The sequence below is a fragment of the Montipora foliosa genome, chromosome 11 (genome assembly GCF_036669935.1).
Source record: "Montipora foliosa isolate CH-2021 chromosome 11, ASM3666993v2, whole genome shotgun sequence".
Classification (NCBI taxonomy): domain Eukaryota; kingdom Metazoa; phylum Cnidaria; class Anthozoa; order Scleractinia; family Acroporidae; genus Montipora; species Montipora foliosa.
The window spans coordinates 53,286,866-53,296,865 of record NC_090879.1 but is presented as its reverse complement, the minus strand read 5'-3'; the positions used below and the strand labels follow the sequence as shown (position 1 = coordinate 53,296,865).

The 10,000-nt window shown below is 37.8% G+C and overlaps 1 long non-coding RNA gene across 1 annotated transcript in view; it reads left to right on the top strand.

Moving 5' to 3' along the window:
- LOC137977690 (uncharacterized) overlaps window positions 1–8,078 on the top strand; it is a 28,085-nt gene extending 20,007 nt beyond the window's left edge. Inside the window, exon 4 of the long non-coding RNA XR_011117863.1 lies at window positions 7,723–8,078. This is a non-coding gene — a long non-coding RNA (uncharacterized lncRNA). The remainder of the gene's footprint in view (window positions 1–7,722) is intronic.
- The last annotated feature ends 1,922 nt before the right edge of the window (window positions 8,079–10,000 follow it).

Below are 10,000 nucleotides of genomic sequence, written 5' to 3'. Positions count from 1 at the left end.
TCTTACGTTTTGTATGCGCACATGCCCATGTGCGCAGTAGGGATGCGCAATGCAATACTAAGGAATTACCTTAAGTGATTATATGAGTGTATCAAAGATTAAGTTAGGGCCAAACCTTGTCTTCCAGACAGTGGTCCTTTCAATGCTGGTGTGGAATCATACGAGTGCTTAATAAGTGTTTGAGGTGAATGTAGGGCCAAACCTTGCCTTCAATACTGTGGTCCTTGTAACTCTAGTTTAGAATCATTTGAGTGATTATGAATCTATCAGAGATGAATTTAGGGCCAAACCTTGTCTTCCAGATAGTGGTCCTTTTAATGCTGGTGTAGAATCATATGAGTGCTTAATAAGTGTTTTAGAGATGAAGTGGGGCCAAACCTTGCCTTCAATACTGTGATCCTTGTAACGCTAGTTTAGAATCAATTGAGTGATTAAATGAGTGTATCAGAGATAAATGTATTGCCAAATCTTGTCTAGCTTCCAGACAGTGGTCCTTTTAATGCTGGTGTGGAATCATACGAGTGCTTAATAAGTATTTTAGAGATGAATGTGGGGCCAAATCTTGCCTTCAATACTGTGGTCCTTGTAATTCTAGTTTAGAATCATTTACAGTGCGTTTCACAAAACTTTTGACAAGCGGTTTCCGAAGTCGTTTGAAATTCCCAAAGTTCGCTACGAACTTGGCAATTTCATTACGTAGTTGTCAATCAAATTGTGAACTTCGAAACGAAGTTGTGAAATTTCACATCGAATTTCGTTGGGAAGTAGCGAAATTTGTCGTGAGCAAAGTCCACATCATTCGGTGTAGTTGGTTTGGTAATATAACTACAAATGAATTTAAACTGAAAAAATTTCTCAACCAAGCAAGACTAATTTTTTGATGTTTCCTTCTTAAAGGTAAATTATTTGAGAGGTACGGAGCCGGGACTTCACATTACAGACAGATGGCGCGACTCGTATTTTGTTTACACTAGAAATGTAAAGACAAACGTTGAACAACATGACATTGAAATGTTTTGTTTCTTGCGCTATTTTTTAGAATGATGTATGTCCTGAAAATAGGGTTTCTTTCTATCTCTGTTAGATTTAACTATAAAATACTTTTAAGCAACCATGCGTAGAAGTTCACACGACAGAGATTGTATTCTATAATTTTTAGGCAGTTGTCGGGTGACATCTGGGAATATTCAGTTTTCAACATTTTATAACCCATTTTAAAACCAGTAATCCCCAATCAACGTAACCACAACTTCTAAGAAAATTCCGAGAAATTTACACCGAACGTTGCGAACTTCTCTCGCGACAAACTCCTTAACTTCCCAACGAAGTTCGTGGTGAAATTCACAACTTCGTTTCGAAGTTCACAATTTGAATAACAACTACGTAATGAAATTGCCAAATTTGTAGCGAACTTCAGGAATTTCAAACAAAGTTCGGAGACTGTTTGTCAAAAGTTTTGTGAAACGCACTGTAAGTGATTATGAACCTATTAGAGATGAATGTAGGGCCAAACCTTGTGTTCCAGACAGTGGTCCTTTTAATGCTGGTGTAGAATCATACGAGTGCTTAATAAGTGTTTGAGATGAATGTAGGGCCAAACCTTGCCTTCAATACTGTGGTCCTTGCAATGCTAGTGTAGAATCATTTGAGTCATTATGAGTGTATCAGAGTTGAATGTTGGGCCAAACCTTGTCTTCCAGACAGTGGTCCTTTTAACGCTGGTGTAGAATCATATGAGTGCGTAATAAGTGTTTTAGAGATGACTGTAGGGCCAAACCTTGCCTTCAATACTGTGGTCCTTGTAACGCTAGTTTAGAATCATTTGAGTGATTAAATGAGTGTATCAGAGATGAAGGTATTGCCAAACCTTGTCTAGCTTCCAGACAGTGGTCCTTTCAATGCTGGTGTGGAATCATACGAGTGCTTAATAAGTGTTTGAGGTGAATGGAGGGCCAAACCTTGCCTTCAATACTGTGGTCCTTGTAACTCTAGTTTAAAATCATTTGAGTGATTATGAATCTATCAGAGATGAATTTAGGGCCAAACCTTGCCTTCCAGACAGTGGTCCTTTTAATGCTGGTGTAGAATCATATGAGTGCTTAATAAGTGTTTTAGAGATGAAGTGGGGCGAAACCTTGCCTTCAGTACTGTGGTCCTTGTAACGCTAGTTTAGAATCATTTGAGTGATTAAATTAGTGTATCAGAGATGAATGTATTGCCAAACCTAGTCTAGCTTCGAAACAGTGGTCCTTTTAACAGTGGTGTAGAATCATATGATTGTGTAATAAGTGTTTTAGAGATTACTGTAGGGCCAAACCTTGCCTTCAATACTGTGGTCCTTGCAACTCTGGTTTAGAATCATTTGAGTGATTATGAATCTATCAGAGATGAATTTAGGGCCAAACCTTGTGTTCCAGACAGTGGTCCTTTTAATGCTGGTGTAGAATCATACGAGTGCTTAATAAGTGTTTGAGGTGAATGTAGGGCCAAACCTTGCCTTTAATACTGTGGTCCTTGCAATGCTAGTGTAGAATCATTTGAGTCATTATGAGTGTATCAGAGTTGAATGTTGGGCCAAACCTTGTCTTCCAGACAGTGGTCCTTTTAATGCTGGTGTGGAATCATACGAGTGCTTAATAAGTGTTTGAGGTGAATGTAGGGCCAAACCTTGCCTTTAATACTGTGGTCCTTGTAACGCTAGTTTAGAATCATTTGAGTGATTAAATGAGTGTATCAGAAATTAATGTATTGCCAAACCTTGTCTAGCTTCCAGACAGTGGTCCTTTTAATGCTGGTGTGGAATCATACGAGTGCTTAATAAGTGTTTGAGGTGAATGGAGGGCCAAACCTTGCCTTCAATACTGTGGTCCTTGTAACTCTAGTTTAAAATCATTTGAGTGATTATGAATCTATCAGAGATGAATTTAGGGCCAAACCTTGCCTTCCAGACAGTGGTCCTTTTAATGCTGGTGTAGAATCATATGAGTGCTTAATAAGTGTTTTAGAGATGAAGTGGGGCCAAACCTTGCCTTCAATACTGTGGTCCTTGTAACGCTAGTTTAGAATCATTTGAGTGATTAAATTAGTGTATCAGAGATGAATGTATTGCCAAACCTTGTCTAGCTTCCAGACAGTGGTCCTTTTAATGCTGGTTTGGAATCATACGAGTGCTTAATAAGTGTTTTAGAGATGATGGTAGGGCCAAACCTTGCCTTCAATACTGTGGTCCTTGCAACACTGGTTTAGAATCATTTGAGTGATTATGAAGCTATCAGAGATGAAAATTTGGCCAAACCTTGTGTTCCAGATAGTGGTCCTTTTAATGCTGGTGTAGAATCATATGAGTGCTCAATAGGGAGCTTAAGCAGGAGCGTTTTTGAGACGCGGATGGCAACCTTAAGTGAGCTGTTTTCCCTTTAACTTCTCTTCACACAACCACATTTATGTTGCTAAGTATCCTTTCTCCATTAGTGATGATCAGTATAAAAATTTAGGAGACACCACTGTTCTGGCATGCGAAATGTTCACTTCCACTTGCCGCCCTCGTCTCGAAAACGCACGTGCTTAAGCTCCATAATAAGTGTGTTAGAGATGAATGTGGGGCCAAACCTTGCCTTCAATACTGTAGTCCTTGCAACACTAGTGTAGAATCATTTGAGTTATGAGTGTATCAGAGATGAATGTACATAGTGCCAAACGTTGTCTTCCAGACAGTGGTCCTTTTAACGCTGGTGTAGAATCATATGAGTGCGTAATAAGTGTTTTAGAGATGACTGTAGGGCCAAACCTTGCCTTCAATACTGTGGTCCTTGTAATTCTAGTTTAAAATCATTATTTTGAGTGATTATGAATCTATCAGAGATGAATTTAGGGCCAAACCTTGTGTTCCAGACAGTGGTCCTTTTAATGCTGGTGTGGAATCATACGAGTGCTTAAGAAGTATTTGAGGTGAATGGAGGGCCAAACCTTGCCTTCAATACTGTGGTCCTTGTAACGCTAGTTTAGAATCATTTGAGTGATTAAATGAAAGTATTGCCAAACCTAGTCTAGCTTCCAGACATTGGTCCTTTTAATGCTGGTGTGGAATCATACGAGTGCTTAATAAGTGTTTTAGAGATGGTGTTAGGACCAAACCTTGCCTTCAATACTGTGGTCCTTGCAACTCTGGTTTAGAATCATTTGAGTGATTATGAATCTATCAGAGATGAATTTAGGGCCAAACCTTGTGTTCCAGACAGTGGTCCTTTTAATGCTGGTGTGGAATCATACGATTGCTTAATAAGTGTTTGAGGTGAATGGAGGGCCAAACCTTGCCTTCAATACTGTGGTCCTTGTAACTCTAGTTTAGAATCATTTGAGTGATTATGAATCTATCAAATATAAATTTAGGGCCAAACCTTGCCTTCCAGACAGTGGTCCTTTTAATGCTGGTGTAGAATCATATGAGTGCTTAATAAGTGTTTTAGAGATGAAGTGGGGCCAAACCTTGCCTTCAATACTGTGGTCCTTGTAACGCTAGTTTAGAATCATTTGAGTGATTAAATTAGTGTATCAGAGATGAATGTATTGCCAAACCTAGTCTAGCTTCGAAACAGTGGTCCTTTTAACAGTGGTGTAGAATCATATGATTGTGTAATAAGTGTTTTAGAGATTACTGTAGGGCCAAACCTTGCCTTCAATACTGTGGTCCTTGCAACTCTGGTTTAGAATCATTTGAGTGATTATGAATCTATCAGAGATGAATTTAGGGCCAAACCTTGTGTTCCAGACAGTGGTCCTTTTAATGCTGGTGTAGAATCATATGAGTGCTCAATAGGGAGCTTAAGCAGGCGCGTTTTTGAGACGCGGACGGCAACCTTAAGTGAGCTGTTTTCCCTTTAACTTCTCTTCACACAACCACATTTATATTGCTAAGTATCCTTTCTCCATTAGTGATGGTCAGTATAAAAATTTAGGAGACACCACTGTTCTGTCCTTGTAACAGTAGTGTAGAATCATTTGAGTTATGAGTGTATCAGAGATGAATGTACATAGTGCCAAACCTTGTCTTTCAGACAGTGGTCCTTTTAACAGTGGTGTAGAATCATATGATTGTGTAATAAGTGTTTTAGAGATGACTGTAGGGCCAAACCTTGCCTTCAATACTGTGGTCCTTGTAACTCTAGTTTAGAATCATTTGAGTGATTATGAATCTATCAGAGATGAATTTAGGGCCAAGCCTTGTGTTCCAGACAGTGGTCCTTTTAATGCTGGTGTAGAATCATATGAGTGCTTAATAAGTTTTTTAGAGATGAAGTGGGGCCAAACCTTGCCTTCAATACTGTGGTCCTTGTAACGCTAGTTTAGAATCATTTGAGTGATTAAATTAGTGTATCAGAGATGAATGTATTGCCAAACCTAGTCTAGCTTCCAGACAGTGGTCCTTTTAACACTGGTGTAGAATCATATGATTGTGTAATAAGTGTTTTAGAGATGAAGTGGGGCCAAACCTTGCCTTCAATACTGTGGTCCTTGTAATGCTAGTTTAGAATCATTTGAGTGATTAAATGAGTGTATCAGAGATGAATGTATTGCCAAACCTTGTCTAGCTTCCAGACAGTGGTCCTTTTAATGCTGGTGTGGAATCATACGAGTGCTTAATAAGTGTTTGAGGTGAATGTAGGGCCAAACCTTGCCTTTAATACTGTGGTCCTTGTAACGCTAGTTTAGAATCATTTGAGTGATTACATGTATGACTCTATCAGAGACTCGAGAAATGTCAGACTACAGACACTGGTTACAGTAAGGATATCAACAGTGCTGCACTTGCAGTTTGTGTGAATAGAGGAAATCGCAACTGTAGAAAATCTTAAGCTCTTGGGTGTTGCAATGGATTCTAAACTGAACACTACAGATCACATAACCTCAATTTGTACTGTACATGTACCTTACGTATAGCTACATGTATATAGTTTAGCACATTTGTATTTGTAGAGACATGCAAAAACTAAAAAGGCTGCAAGAAAGAGGACCGAGGGCGACCTACATGTATGGAGACAAGCATGCAAGTTATTTGTTTATTTGCTGAGTTGCCAGTGCTGATGAATATGCACTTCAACTTATCCCTGATATTTTTAATAATTGAATTCTTACTTTTTTAAGACAAATCCAACTTCCCCATTGCTACAGTACATGTAGTTACAATACTGTAACATCCTTTGCAGCAACTTGGGTCAAAATTATGAAAAAAAGTTAATTAGCTCTAGAGTTTAGATGTGCAAGAACTTTGAAAAGTCGTGAAAAGAAGATTCGTAAATGTGGTTCAAGTTAATTGGCAGATGATGTCTGCAAGAGTTGTTCCCTCTGCTCATCATGTGATTTCGTAATCTTGTTATTCTCGTATCAAATCTTTAACGATTGTCATTTCATTATTAAAGTGGTACTATGACGAAAATCACATCTTTCCTATCTAAGCCATTTTGAAACATAAACAAGTAGTCTGTGTGAGAAGAAAAATGCTGTTTACTTTTATCAAATATCTCTTTTCGTTCCAGAAATATTCGAGTTTTTAAACTATGCAAATTAGCCAAGTGATGACGTCATAGACTCAACTAAATTTTGTTCAAATCTGATGAAAAGAGATATCTCAGCCAATTTGTATCAGAATTTTTTGATTTTTTGCATTAGATTTTACTAAATGCTCCACAATATGAGCTTAACAGTTCTGTTACCATGGCATAATACTGGGTTCCAGACCTCCCCCATATTTAAAGATTTCTTGGCCACCTTTGGCATTCCATTTTGATATTTGCTAACAGCACTTCATATGCATGATCCAGCAAGCATATAAATATGTTAGCTCAAGTTTGTGGCCTTGTTTAAGATTATTTTTTCAAGCTGAAAATCGCTAACATATCGAAAGCAAGTGGGTGGGGACTGGAAAAGAGTGAGTTGCCATGGGAACATAATTTTTCATAACCATAGGTGTGTTTCCTGTAGAACTATTAGACTACCAAGTTTCAATGGTCTGTGCTGCAAATTGGCCAAGTTAGCTCTATTTATATACTCAAGTAATATTGGGTTGAGTGTATGACGTCATCAGTCATCTCATTTGCATATTTTAAATATCTCCGGAACCAATGCAAATATTTGCAAACGGTAAATGGCGTTTTTGTTCTTTTATGGAATTCTGTGTGATACACTCCAAAAATCAAGGGGTAAAAATTTGATCATAGTACCACTTTAAATATTAATTTTCATGCAGTTTTAAAATAATATTTTATGGTCTCCAGATTATTATGGGGATTTCCTGGGCTATAAGCATTGCTACGTTAAATGGGGACAGAGCATATATTGAACAAACCTTTACAGCTTTCTTGTTTTGTTTTATATTGTTTGACTCAATATTATAGCGACATTTAAAATCAAAGGTACATGTACCTTAACTTGTGATAATTATGAGTATGATGTGAGGGTTTTTATTAATGATTTTGTGTTGAATGTTGAAACAGTGATGTATATCTGAGTGAGCTTTGGAATCTTGGGGCTAAAAAGCTATTAGGGACTTTGAGATCAGAGGACGAGGAGGCCAACATTTTTCGAAATGTGCGTGCTCAGAACGGAAAACTTGTAGTCATTCTCGTCCTCTGATCTACAAAGGTCCCCATTATAATCTGTGTCTTTGCTGTGGAGATCTTTAGAAAGAAATACAGTATTTCTAACAATTTTCACTTTTATTTGCAGAGCCTCCAGTGAGCACTACACAGTTTCTTCATTGTAAATTAAGGATGGTCATTGGCAGTGCCAAGGCGTTATGTTGAGGGTTTCACGTATGATGTGTTGCTTTGTATTTACTGAGTTAGGGGGGATTAGGATTGGTTCTGATAGATCATCTTATTGAATTTATGTAGGGGTTTCATTGGCATTTTATATTCTTGTTTTGGAGAAAATTGTGGTGCTGAGAGCGGTCTGGTAAAATGATCTTCACTGATCTTAAATTATTTTCCTGCAGCTTTTCTCTTAATGAAGCCCCTGTTACCGGTAGAACAAGATGCTACTAATGCAGGAAGGTAGCCATGATGAACCCGGCCGGCTCTTTGGGACTGTGTTCCTGTAAAATTGGCTTGAAGCATTTCTGCTGACTTGTCGAAATTTGAGCTGTCAATAAGATATCTTCCATACGGTTAAATACACTGGAAGTGGCCTTTTAGCAACTTCCCCTCTAATGGATGATGGGAATAATAACCATAATTCAAAACATTCTAATAGAGGTCTTGCTGTTACATAATACAGTGGTTATAGCTGTTTCATATTTTATTTTTGTCAAACAAACTGCAGAGACTTCTTATCAATTTTGGGCAATATATGTAAAACGAAAATTGCTGATCCTAAACAGAAATGGTACCCCAGTTTTGGCATTATGCTCTGATTTTGCCGGTGGGTACATATTGGCCCAGTTCGTGGCAATACTTTTATGCTATTCTTTACTTGCATATGTGGTGGTATTTGGCATTTTTTGCATAAACTTGATAACTTTGCTTACAAAATCTGTCAACCCTACTTTTTCCTGGTTGACAAAATTTGTAAAAGGTGTCCAAGACATTTAAGACCCCATAGTGCTTGGGTGGTGCTGGCAGACTGTCAGAAAGTCAATTTGAACAATAAAAACAACAACAGAGGAATGCTTCAGTTCACACCCCTCCTTTGTTGGTTTGCGTGTAAAGTTAACGCAAACTCTGGGCTGTTATCATCATCTCTTGAGATTGAGTGGCAACAGTGTTGATCAGCTTGTGGGCCAAGAAATTTGACCGCATTTTCTAGTTGCCTGAGAGTTTGTGTAAAACTAGACTTTTTTGTCTTGTTTCATGGTTTTTAAATTTCACGGAGTTTGCAAAAGTGTGACCTACTGGTATATCGTTTTTAATATGCCCCTTGCTTAAAATTGAAGGGCTTCCCGTAAAGGGGCAAATATTGCTTCCTGGTGAGGAGTTTGATTACTTTTTTCTGCAGGATGTTGCTATTTCTTTACATACCACTTTTTTGACATGAAAATTACCTGTGCGCGTTTTTGCGATTTTTGGCCCAGTTTTCTTGAGAATGAAGCAAAAAAGTTTACAGAACAACATTCCTCATGTCAAAACAAGTCCGTTTGCAAAAATTAAACGTCCAAAAAAGCCTTTAATGCCCCTCTTGAGGAAGCTCTTCAATTCAACTTGATATTGAGGTTTAGATGATACAAACAATAGAAATGGATAACATGGTAATTTACTGTAATATCCCTTGTCTTCTTCGTCTCGTTGTTAAGCTGAAAAGTAATCTGACTGTACAATTATAGAAAAAAGTCTACTTTTTCACGAAATACTAATAGATTTTGGAATGATTTCGGAATCATTGTACAATCCCTCTATGAAGCAACCACCCTTAAGGAAATTTAAGGACGGTGCCTACTAATTAAAGATATTTTTGCCCCGGTGTGTGATTATGCAGGAAATGTAGATCTTCACAAGTGTTATTGAAATCCAAAAAGAAATTGGGGGTAACCACGCATTTTTGAAAGATAATTCATGAATAATATTTGTAAAAAGCTTAAAATACAAAGCAATGTATGGCGTTCTTTCTCGAATTGAAGCTTAATTATCTCTCAAAATGCATGGTTACCCCCAATTTTCTGTTTGGATACCAAGAGTACTTACTAAGATCTACTTTCTCCGGATAGTTTAAAGCCGCGCAAAAATATCCTTGTATTAGTAAGCATCGGCGATAGGAAATCCGAGTATCTGGAGATGCGCAAAACGTATGCGCAATAACAATAGTACGGCACAGTCCTTGAGGAGACTTCAACTGGCAACTGTTGCGCATAACATAGACCTCATGCAAAAATGGCAGCCTTTAAATTATTCTTTTGTTCATATTCAAAATAGCCCAAACTAACCTCGTTCGGGATAACAAATTCTTTAAAATTTTTGTCTCAAAAACGAGGTTAGTTGGGCTATCTTAAATATGAACAAAAGAATAATTTAAA